The sequence below is a fragment of the Peromyscus leucopus genome, chromosome 4 (genome assembly GCF_004664715.2).
Source record: "Peromyscus leucopus breed LL Stock chromosome 4, UCI_PerLeu_2.1, whole genome shotgun sequence".
In the NCBI taxonomy this organism is placed as follows: Eukaryota; Metazoa; Chordata; class Mammalia; order Rodentia; family Cricetidae; genus Peromyscus; species Peromyscus leucopus.
In genome coordinates this window covers 68,603,834-68,614,039 of record NC_051066.1, presented here as the reverse complement: position 1 = coordinate 68,614,039, position 10,206 = coordinate 68,603,834, and the positions used below count along the sequence as shown (strand labels likewise).

Below are 10,206 nucleotides of genomic sequence, written 5' to 3'. Positions count from 1 at the left end.
AACTGCCATACTGATTTCCAGAGTGGCTGTACAAGTTTGCACTCCTACCAGCAGTGGAGGAATGTTCCCCTTACTCCACATCCTCTCCAACATAAGCTGTCATCAGTGTTTTTGATCTTTTCCATTCTGACAGGTGTAAGATGGAATCTCAGAGTTGTTTTGATTTGCACTTCCCTGATGAATAAGGATGTTGAGCAATTCCTTAAATGTCTTCCAGCATTCTGTTGAGAATTCTCTGTTTAGATCTATACCCCATTTTTTAATTAGATTATTTGCTATTTTGATCTCTAGTTTCTTGAGTTCTTTATATATTCTGGATATCAGGCCTCTGACAGATGTGGGTTTGGTGAAAATCTTTTTCCCATCCTGTAGGCTGCCATTTTGTCTTATTGACCATGTCCTTGGCCTTCCAGAAGCTTTCCAGTTTCAGGAGGTACCACTTATTGTCAATCTCAGTGTCTGTGTTACTGCTGTTATATTCAGGAAGTGGTCTCCTGTGCCAAAGCGTTCAAGGCTACTTTTTACTCTCTCTTCTATCAGGTTCAATACAACTGGATTTATGTTAAGGTCTTTGATCCATTTGGACTTGAGTTTTGTGCAAGGTGATAGATATGGATCTATTTGCATTCTTCTATGTTTGACATGGCTTTTAAGCATCATGGCTGAGGGGGTAGAGGAAGGCAGGTCCTGACTGCCTCTGTGTTCCAGCTTGAAGGGAAGCAGGTGGCAGGAAGGGTTCCTTTGAGGACATCTAGGCCTTATAGGTCTCGAAGCCCTTCTGAATGGCACATTCCACCATTGCTGACCCCAGCATCTCTATTAATGCAGTATTAAACATATTGATTAAACATGTTAATGCAGTGACTCAGCAGAAGAGAGTTCTAGACCCACCTCCACCCGCACCAGATGTGAAGCCCCGCGTGATTTGTTCCCCACCTCTGACTGTCTGTACCACAGTTTCCTTTTCTGGAGATAGAATCATTCAGAAGCAGAACTGATGTGCAATTATAATAATTATAAATTAAAAATAATTATAAATTATTTCAAGTGAATCCTGGAGTCACCACAAGGGGAATTTCTGTATATGAGGTGGCTTGGTACATTCTCAATTTACAACACCTTCCATTAAACATGAGCTCATGAGGACAAGCTCATGTAAGTAGCAGAGCACCCAGATTCCTGAAGATCTTGGAGAAATGCAGGGGACTCTGTAGTTCCACTCAGTGACCCAGGACTGTGAACAAATATCCAAGGCAACAAGTGTCCCCTGAATCTGTGTGGGGAGGAGTCCCAGATGAGATGACCCCCCCCCACACACACACACCAGGGAAGTCAGGACTAAAGCTCATTTGGACATCTGGAATGACAACTTATTGACCAGATGTGCCACCAAGACTTGGAGAGAAGTGGTTCCCGAGAGGCACATGTCTGTCTGTCTGCCTGCTACCTCTCCATGTTGCTCCCTAGGGGCACTCGCTATGTTTCTAGGCTCCACCTGCTGGGAGCTGGTTTCATTCTCCACTTAAACAATTAAGATTTAAAATACCAAAACCAGATCATTATCTTCCCAAGGTTTCAAGACAAGATTACTATCTGAAACATAAGTAGTTAGCTACTTTCTGAAATTCCCTGACTTTCCTTTTCCCATCAGGCTCTGCTTTGTGTTAGATAGGAGAGATTTGGACCACAGGGGTTGTTGTGGCCACAGCTGGGGCAGGAGAGGATGCTGGGGATTTACCAGCTGGGAATACCGCAGTAGGGAGGGGATGCAGGCTGAGGGTGGTATTGGTGTTTGTACCATTTTGGAGAGTTACTCTTCACTGGAGTTTGCTTGGCAGCTCAGGGCTATCCGAGTCTCTATGGCTATGAGTAAATTGACAACATACAAGCCATGGACTCAGAGAGGATCTTTGAAGGGTCTGTGAACCTTCTACATTCCAATGTCTAGGAAGTTTTTAATTGTTCTAGAAGTGAAGTCTATAGATTTCATCATATTTTTCTTTCTAACGATCAAAGGAAAAATAGTTTGCTTTTTGATTTTATTTTTCTTTTTTTTAATCTTTTGTGTAGATGTTTTGTCTGCACATGCATGAAGTACCCAAAGAGGCCAGAAGAGGGCTTCAGATCCCCTGGAACTGGAGCCGGAGTTAGAAAAGGTCAGCCACTATTAAAGTACTAGGTTGTTTGGAAGAGCACCCAGTGCTCGTCCCCTCGGAGCCATCTCTCCAGCCTGGGATTAGATTGCTTCGTGTTTCCTTTGTTGTAAATACAGACAGAGGCTCATACCTAAGGCCTGTGGGTTGTGTAAAGAATAATGAAATGGAATGGAGGATTGGCTCATCCATGAAGTATTCACCTGGCATGCATGAAGACCTGAGTTCCATCCCCAGAGCATACATTAAAAAGCTGGATGTGGTGGCATGCTCTTGTAATCCAGTGCTGGGAGATGGAGGTGGGAGATCCATAAGGCTTTCTGGCTAGACAGTCAAGCTGAGTTGGTAATTTACAGGCCAGCATCTCAAAAGACAAGGTGGGTGGCTAACAGCTGAGGAGTGAAAGATATGCCTTAAAGGTCACGAGCATGTGGGTGCCCACGGAGACCAGAAGAGAACACAGGAGTCCCTAGAGCTGGAGTTACAGGCTATAGTGAGCCTCCAAACATGGTGCTGGGAACTTAACTCTGGTCTCCTGGAAGAGCAAGTGCCTTTAGCAGCCGAGCCAACCCTTCTAGCTCCTTTATTGCTTTCTAGATGATTCTCCCACCTATCGATCTCTTCCAAAACAACACACTGCTCAGTCTCACTTGCTTCTGAACCACCCTGCCCTCTCCCCACCCCGTGGCTTTGCACTGCAAACACAGCTCCTTCGGGGGAGACAGCGGAGCCTGGGGCTCTTCTTTTTCTTGGCTCACAAGCCTTCCATCATGAGGCTATATATAACTATAACTATACGTATAAAGTTTATACAGTCATAGCACCTGGCCTCTGTGCATTCACACTGCTTTCAGGCTTGGCTGTCCGAACAAGAGTTCTCTAAGGAAGATGATTGAGTGTGGGACCTGCGATCACAGGGCACATGCACATCCAGCCTGGGTCCTGAGATCATAGGACACATGCACATCCAGCCTGGGTCCTGAGGTCATAGGACACATGCACATCCAGCCTGTGACCTGAGATCTCAGGGCACGTGCACATCCAGCCTGGGTTCTGAGATCATAGGGGACAAGCACATCCAGCCTGAGTCCTGAGATCACAGGGCACATGCACACCCAGTTTTACCAGATAAACGTAAACAACAAAGTTTTAGTGCCTCCATGCCAACTCGTTATCCCTTAAGGCTTAAATAGTAAAGATACCATTAACAATCAAACCATTTTTTCCCAGAATATTCTTACCTATGTGCAGAACCCTAGGACAGCACGAGAATTGGGGAGTGCCCACATCCTCACAGCTGCCTCGCTCTGGTTAGGGGTCTTCCTTTTGGCCACTGTGGTGTGATGAGGATCAGCAACGGCAGAGTCACTCTGCCTGTTTTCTATGACTAGTGAGACAGAGCCCTTTGTCTATGTTTCTTGGCCTAGAGGACCTCCTTTCTATAGGGGGACAAGTCAACTGCTTGCTAGTCTGCCAAGTTGTTGGGTGGTTTTTAAAGTTTGTTGATTCATATTGTGTTTTTGTTGTTGTTATTGTCGTTTCTCAAAAGTATGTTCTAGAAATCATTTGTCCACAATTTTATGAATTGCGAATATCTTCTCACACTTCGTGGATGCCTTCATTGCATTTTCAAAGCATCCATGGCTCCAGGGCAGTCTGAGAACTTTTCATTTATATTATATTGCAGGCTCATTTAATTTATATTATAGGTTGTATAAACAGGAGGCCTGTGGGCCAGAAACCTCAGACTTTCATTAAACTCACCGGCATTAGAGGCAGAAACCAAGGGCGTGTCACACACAGGCTGCACATGTGGGAGAAAACTTGCTTGACATGCGTAAGCCCTGGGTTCCACCCCCAACACTGCATAAAGTGGGTACGATGGCACACGCCTATGGTCCCAGCTCTCAGGAGGGAGAGGCAGGAAGATCAGACATTAAAGGCTATCCTGAATATAAAGTACATTTGAGCCAGGCTTGGAAACAGACCCTGTCTCAGAAAACCAGTGTCACGTCCAAAGTCAAGATGCTTAGCTTCTCTTGAAATTTCAGACTTCCGGGCCTGCAGCCCGTAGGTGCTTTGTGACCCCAGACACCCAGTGTCTTTGCGTCTTTTCTTGCTGCTGTCATTAAACACCCTGGCAAAAGCATTAAGGGAGAAATCATTTCTTTTAGATCGTAGTTCAGGGTACAGTCCATCAAGACAGGGAAATCGAGGCAGCAGGAGCTTGAAAGCCAGTCCCATCCCATCCGCCCAGGGAGGAGAGAGATAAACACAGGCTGCCTTTCCCATCCTACAGTCCAGGTCCCCAGCCAGGACCTGCCCATGGTTAAGATGGGACTCCCACGTCAGTCAACATAGTCCAGACAACCTGCCACAGGCGTGCCCAGAGGCCCAGGTCCCAGGTGATTTTAGGTCCTGTCACATTGACAATGAACTCTAAACATCACACTGAGGGTCCAATGCCACTCTGCCACCTTGGACTGTTCTAGGGGATTTGCTTTCACACCCTGGTCCGGTTGTACAAAGCACCCTCAGGTACCCAGCCACTTGTACTCCGGCAGTCTCATCTCTGCAATGACTGTTGTAAGAGACAGAAAGACCAATAGCTTTTGCGGTTCACTGGCAGAGCTAACTGTAGATCATTCTTCCAGTAACAGCCAGGACTCCAGGGGACGCCAACTTTATCACTTTTGCATGATTGCGAGCAAATCCTGGACAGAAGCAACATACGAAGAGATCCATCTTGGCTCAAAGTTCCAGGCTCACAGTCCGTGGTGGCTGCTTGGCTCTGGGCACTTGGCCAGGTCGTCGTGGTAGGAGGAGCGTGTAGAGAGAGGGTTCTCACCTCACAGTGGACAAACGGAAGAGAGGGAGGAAAGCTCATTCCTCCAGGTAGGTCTTACCTCCTGAAGTTTCCACAACTTCTCCAAACAGCACTACCAGACGGGACCAAACATTCAGCACCCAAGTCGGTGACTGCCAGTTGTATTCCAACCACACCACCAAGGGTGTGTCTTTAACCCAGCCCATTTCTGACACATCTCTCTAAAGAAAGGGCTGGCTTTTGAAAGTTAAGGGCTCAGCCTCCCAAGGCTGCCTCCCCCAGACTCAGGTGCCCGCCCGTAGTAAGACCCTGGCCCTGCCCTGTGCTCCTGGCCCAGTGGCTTTACTTGAGGTCATCAAAGGACACCCCTCGAGTTGAATTCATTTGTTAGATTGCTCCCAGGGGAATCATTGCCCCTGTGCCCACTGGTATAGTGCACACGTTTGAAAAGCTATAGATGAAGAAGCTGATAGAAAGGATACACGGGGCACGGCGAAGAAGAAGGGACATGAACCCCCCATGCACCCCCTTTCTAGGCCCTCTATGTATTCATCAGTCCAGGAGCTTTCAAGCCCTGCTGCCCAAGAATCTGTCTAGAAGCTGCACCACACTGGCAAGAGGGACCGCTAACTTCATGTCTGGCTACTCCCTTTTCTGGAAAAGTCCCAAGCTTCCAAACATGGCTCGGTCCTGCTGGTAACCAGCTTCTATTGAAGCTATACAGGAGCCCACCATGAGTCACTTCTTAGAGCAAGGGACACTTCTGTTACCGGGGAACTCGGGGTGGTGGGGCAGGAGGGAACCAGAACCCCATGTCCAAAGCTGGAAGTGGAAAGCCACCACGAGGACAAAAGATGCCCCCAGCTCTGAAGTTGCACAGGAAATGGTAACAGTCTCAGGAGCCAAAGACACAATTCCTATTTCTCATCAGATTACAACATCCCCGTCGCAATTGTGTGGTCCTGCAGATGCTCATGGTGGGCGGGGCCACTGTAGACAGATTTCATCCTAGCTCCCGACCTGAAGATCAAGGCCTGGGAGACTTAACTCTTTAAAGAGAACAGAGAGAAAAGGGTCCCAGGAAGGACACAGCTTTATCTCTGGCTGACTCGGTGCTGACCTATATGAAGACAGTCATGAGACTTGGATGGTCTTCAGAGTGTGTGGGTCTCCTTGACCTGCTGGGGAAGAGAGGAGAGAATGGTTAACCAGACATATTTGGTTTCCTGTTTAATGCAGGGACAACTTGATTTGCATCTCATTTACATCTATTTGTAGGCTGAATCTTGAAGGGCCAAATTCAGAGATAAAATAAAATCATACAACCTGCTATAGCTAGTTTATACTGGATATGGAGGTCCTTACAGGCCCTGAAGCTCCACGAGGCTCAGAACTGCCTTCTGGAAGGGCTGCCTCCTTCATGAAGCTTGTTTCTTGGGCATTTATTATGAGTCAGCTGCTATACTAGGAATTCCTCTAGGGCAAGGTATCAGCAGTAACTCAAGCCTGTGTGGCGTTGTAGCAATGGGGTCTTTATTGTCTAAGTTAGAAATGGAAACTGGTTCAGGTGATGCCATATGGTAGAATACGTTTGTGGTTGACTCGGGCTTTGGAGCCCAGCTCTGGCTTTGCTACCTGGGTGTTCTTGGACAAGGTATTCACTATGCATGGAGCTTCAATCCCCCTGTCAACAGAATGAAAATAATAACAGGCTTAGGTCTAAAACTCATGTTTTAGAAGATAAGGTGTAGCTGTGTGCTCAAGGCACACGGTACCAACACATGGGAAGCAGAGAAAGCCAGGGGTAAAGCCACCCTAATGTTCACGCCTCTAGCTGATGGACTGGTCACCCACTGAAGTGTGCTGCTGTTAGTCCGTTCTATAGCCTAGCCTGCCAGCTTCCACTCCCACCAAGCAGGGACACACAGGCAGTGGGGGTCTGGGAGGGCTCAGGTGTCCACATCACAATGATTTCATGTGAGGAGCACCAGGCTGGAGAGCTTTTTCTGTTGCTGACATTGTTTGTCCTCATGTGAGAAATGCTAGATGCCTCTGAGCATTCTCCAGTATTTTCTTCCTATCCCATCTGCCTGAGGTCAACAAAGATGGAGATACTCCTGTTCCCACAAATAGCTGGAGTGTGTAGGACCCGCACTCGGAGCCCTCAGAAACATGTCTTCCAGAAACATGTGACTTCCAGGTTGTCCCGACCAGCCTAGAAACTGATCACATAAAGAACTTTCTGGGCCCTGGAAGATGGCTCAGCCAGTAAAGCACTCGTCTCACAAACAGGAGGGCCTGAGTTCGAACCCCATCACCCTCGTGAGAAAGCTTGGTGTATGGGCTCACACTTGTAATCTGCAATCCCAGAGATGGCAAGATGTGAAACAGACTAGCGGATCCCTGGAGCTCGCTGGCCAAGCCAATGAGAGACACTGTGTTTCCAGAATTCCTTGCCCCGGGAGACATAAACAACATCTGTCCCCTCCTTATAAGGTCCAAACAACAAACCAAAGTCCCATTCGGCCCAAGTCCACCCTGTGAACCAGGAGTTTATTTAGCTGGATCACAGCGCATGGGTGAAGGGCTCCTTATAAGAGCATGGGGCCCCCAAAGCAGCCACATGGAAAAGCCATCCCCCAGCATGACCGATGGCTCTGCCATAGCCACAAAGGTGGAGCCCCTTCTCCTAACCAAGGTGGAATTACATACAAATGGCTGGAGTCTCGAGTTCGGGTCCAACAGCCCCTCCCGACCCCCATCTTCTGGGAGGGGGTGTCAGCAGTCAGCAAGCCCTGTGGAAATGGACTCTTGCAAGCAGACACAGCTGATCTGATGAAAAGGTGTTTGTTTTCTCCTAAAGGATCGTGTTCCACAGCACTCTGTCTCAAACAAGTGGAAGGCAGCTGAGGAAGAACATCTGAGGTTACTCTATGACCTTCACACACCCCTGCACACATGTATACTTACACACACACACACACACACACACCCCTGCATATGTGCATACTTACACACACACCTGTACACATGTATACTTATACACACCTGCACATGTGTATACTAATACACACCTGCACACATGTATACTTACACACACACACACATACCTGTACACATGTAGATACACACCTGCACACATGTATACTTATACACACACCTGCACACATGTATACTAATACACACCTGTACATACCCATGTATACTCACACACACACACACACACCTTTCTACCCGTTCTTTCTCTGTCCCCAAGCTTAATTCACCAACTCTGGCTGCGTTGGTTTTGACCGTCTTAACACACCTCACAGGCAGCCCGTCCAACACGGAACCCAACCCACTTGGGAGAACACAATGAGGAGCAGACTTCAGAGGCCACAATGCTTAGGTTTGGGTCATTCTTCCGCCATAGCTGTGCGACCTGGAGGGTACCCGACCTTCCCCGCGTTATCTCCTTCTTATAAAACAGCCATGACCTGTCAGGCATGCCTGCCTGCTCTCGAAATGATTGCATGGGCCCCCCTGAGATCCACACCTGGCTTGGAGGGAGACATACTGCTACTTGATCTTATTAGGGTATGCCGTGTGTGAGAAGCACAGGCTTAACTTGGCTCAAATCTGGGCTTCCTGTGGCCGTGGCTATCTCCTTGAATCTCTTAGACTCAGTAGCCACGGAGGCCAGGGGCAGGAGGCAGTGATGCCCATTCCTTTCCCCTCTGGGCCTCCTCTAAGCTTAACATCTGCTTGTCCACAGCCCTCACCCAGTGTCTCTGTTCTCAGTGGGACACCTGTGCCTCATCTCCTTCCCTGGGGTGCTCCCCCACCAGGAGGTTGAAGCCCTCAGAGTCCCAGGCCCCGTGCTTGTCTCCCGTCTCTTCCTCAGAGGCTGGGTCTGCACACAGGGCCCCAAGGACAGCTCTCTGGGGTCACTCAGATGGTGTATGCAGACTCCCCTTCTGGCTCTGTCTAGGCCTCTGCTAGTGGTAGCTGTGTTTACCCAAAGGCACCATGGAGGGGGTGACATATGACAGGTACAGCCATGTTCAGGACACATGTCCAGGCTTGGGATCCCGACCTTCCTGTGAGTTGACTGAGGCCATCAGCATCTGTGGAACTGATCATATTTATGTCTATTAGTTACCTTCAAGGAAAAAATCCATGTTAATAGCAACAATGAAAACCATTCAACTGGTCTAGCTTGGCTTTACCTCAGGGTTTCAGGTCAGGAGGGCAGAGAGCTGGAGTCACGAGCACCGAGCACCGAGCACGGGGGGGGGGGGGGGGGGGGGATTGCAGGGAGGGGAAGCGTGAAGAGGCTCCATCAGTACAGGTTGCCCCTGACAGCTGCCCTCGGCTCTGCATTCTAGACCGTAGCTTCTTCATCTCTCAGTTGGAAGTTGTTATTAGCGATAATTATTCATTGCCGAACAGCTAATGCACCCTTGCAGCTGAAAAATCCAAAAGGCACCAAAAGGATCCAGAGTTAAAAGTCACCCTCTCTCCCAGTTCCCCTTCCTGGAGGCAGCCAGGGCTACCATTCCTTGTGTGTTCTTCCAGAGATAGTGTGTTTACACTGGAGGGAAAATATTTATGCTTTGTGTTTGTGTGTATAAAAACCTTTAAGCTCGATCTCTGTGTATTTCCTCCACTTGCATGCCATGGCTGCAGCTAGTGCCTGCCACCCTGCACCATGCTTCTTTGCTTTGTGCTGTGGTTAGGAGGTGGGTTCCCACTAACTTGCAGAGCATCACGGTTACCTGGTGCCTGTCATCAAAGAACTCTCGCTTCATTTAGTTGGTCCTCTCTCAATGGACATACAGATTATTCTTTTTTTTTTAATTTCCTTTTTTTTTTTTTTTTTTTTTTTTCAAGATAGGAGTTCTCTGTGTAACAGCTTTGGCTGTCCTGAAATTCACTTTCGATCAGGCTGACCTTGAACTCACAGAGATTCACCTGCCTCTGCCTTCCTAGTGCTGGGATTAAAGGTGTGCGCCACCACTGCCTGGCCAGGTTATTCTGTTTCAGAGGCAGTCATCTACAAGTCCTCATCTTGCATGGTCCATGACCAGCAGAGCTTGTCTGAAGGGGCAATTGATGTTACCCGGCAGCCTCTGCATCTGTCATCCATTCATCTCCCCGATGCAGCATCTGCTTCAGCTCCAGCTCATTTCCAAGTAAGTTTCTTTCAACTCTCCTTCCAGTTACAGAAACCTCCAGGGGCCATCT

At 48.3% G+C, this 10,206-nt stretch overlaps 1 long non-coding RNA gene across 1 annotated transcript; it reads right to left on the bottom strand.

The window, feature by feature from the left end:
- Positions 1-2,084: 2,084 nt before the first annotated feature.
- On the bottom strand, positions 2,085-9,250 carry LOC114699718. Its single transcript, XR_003735572.2, has 4 exons — positions 9,189-9,250; positions 8,978-9,094; positions 7,693-7,886; positions 2,085-6,158 (listed from the first exon to the last, which is right to left on the bottom strand). It is a non-coding gene; the product is annotated as an uncharacterized LOC114699718 (long non-coding RNA).
- Positions 9,251-10,206: the final 956 nt, after the last annotated feature.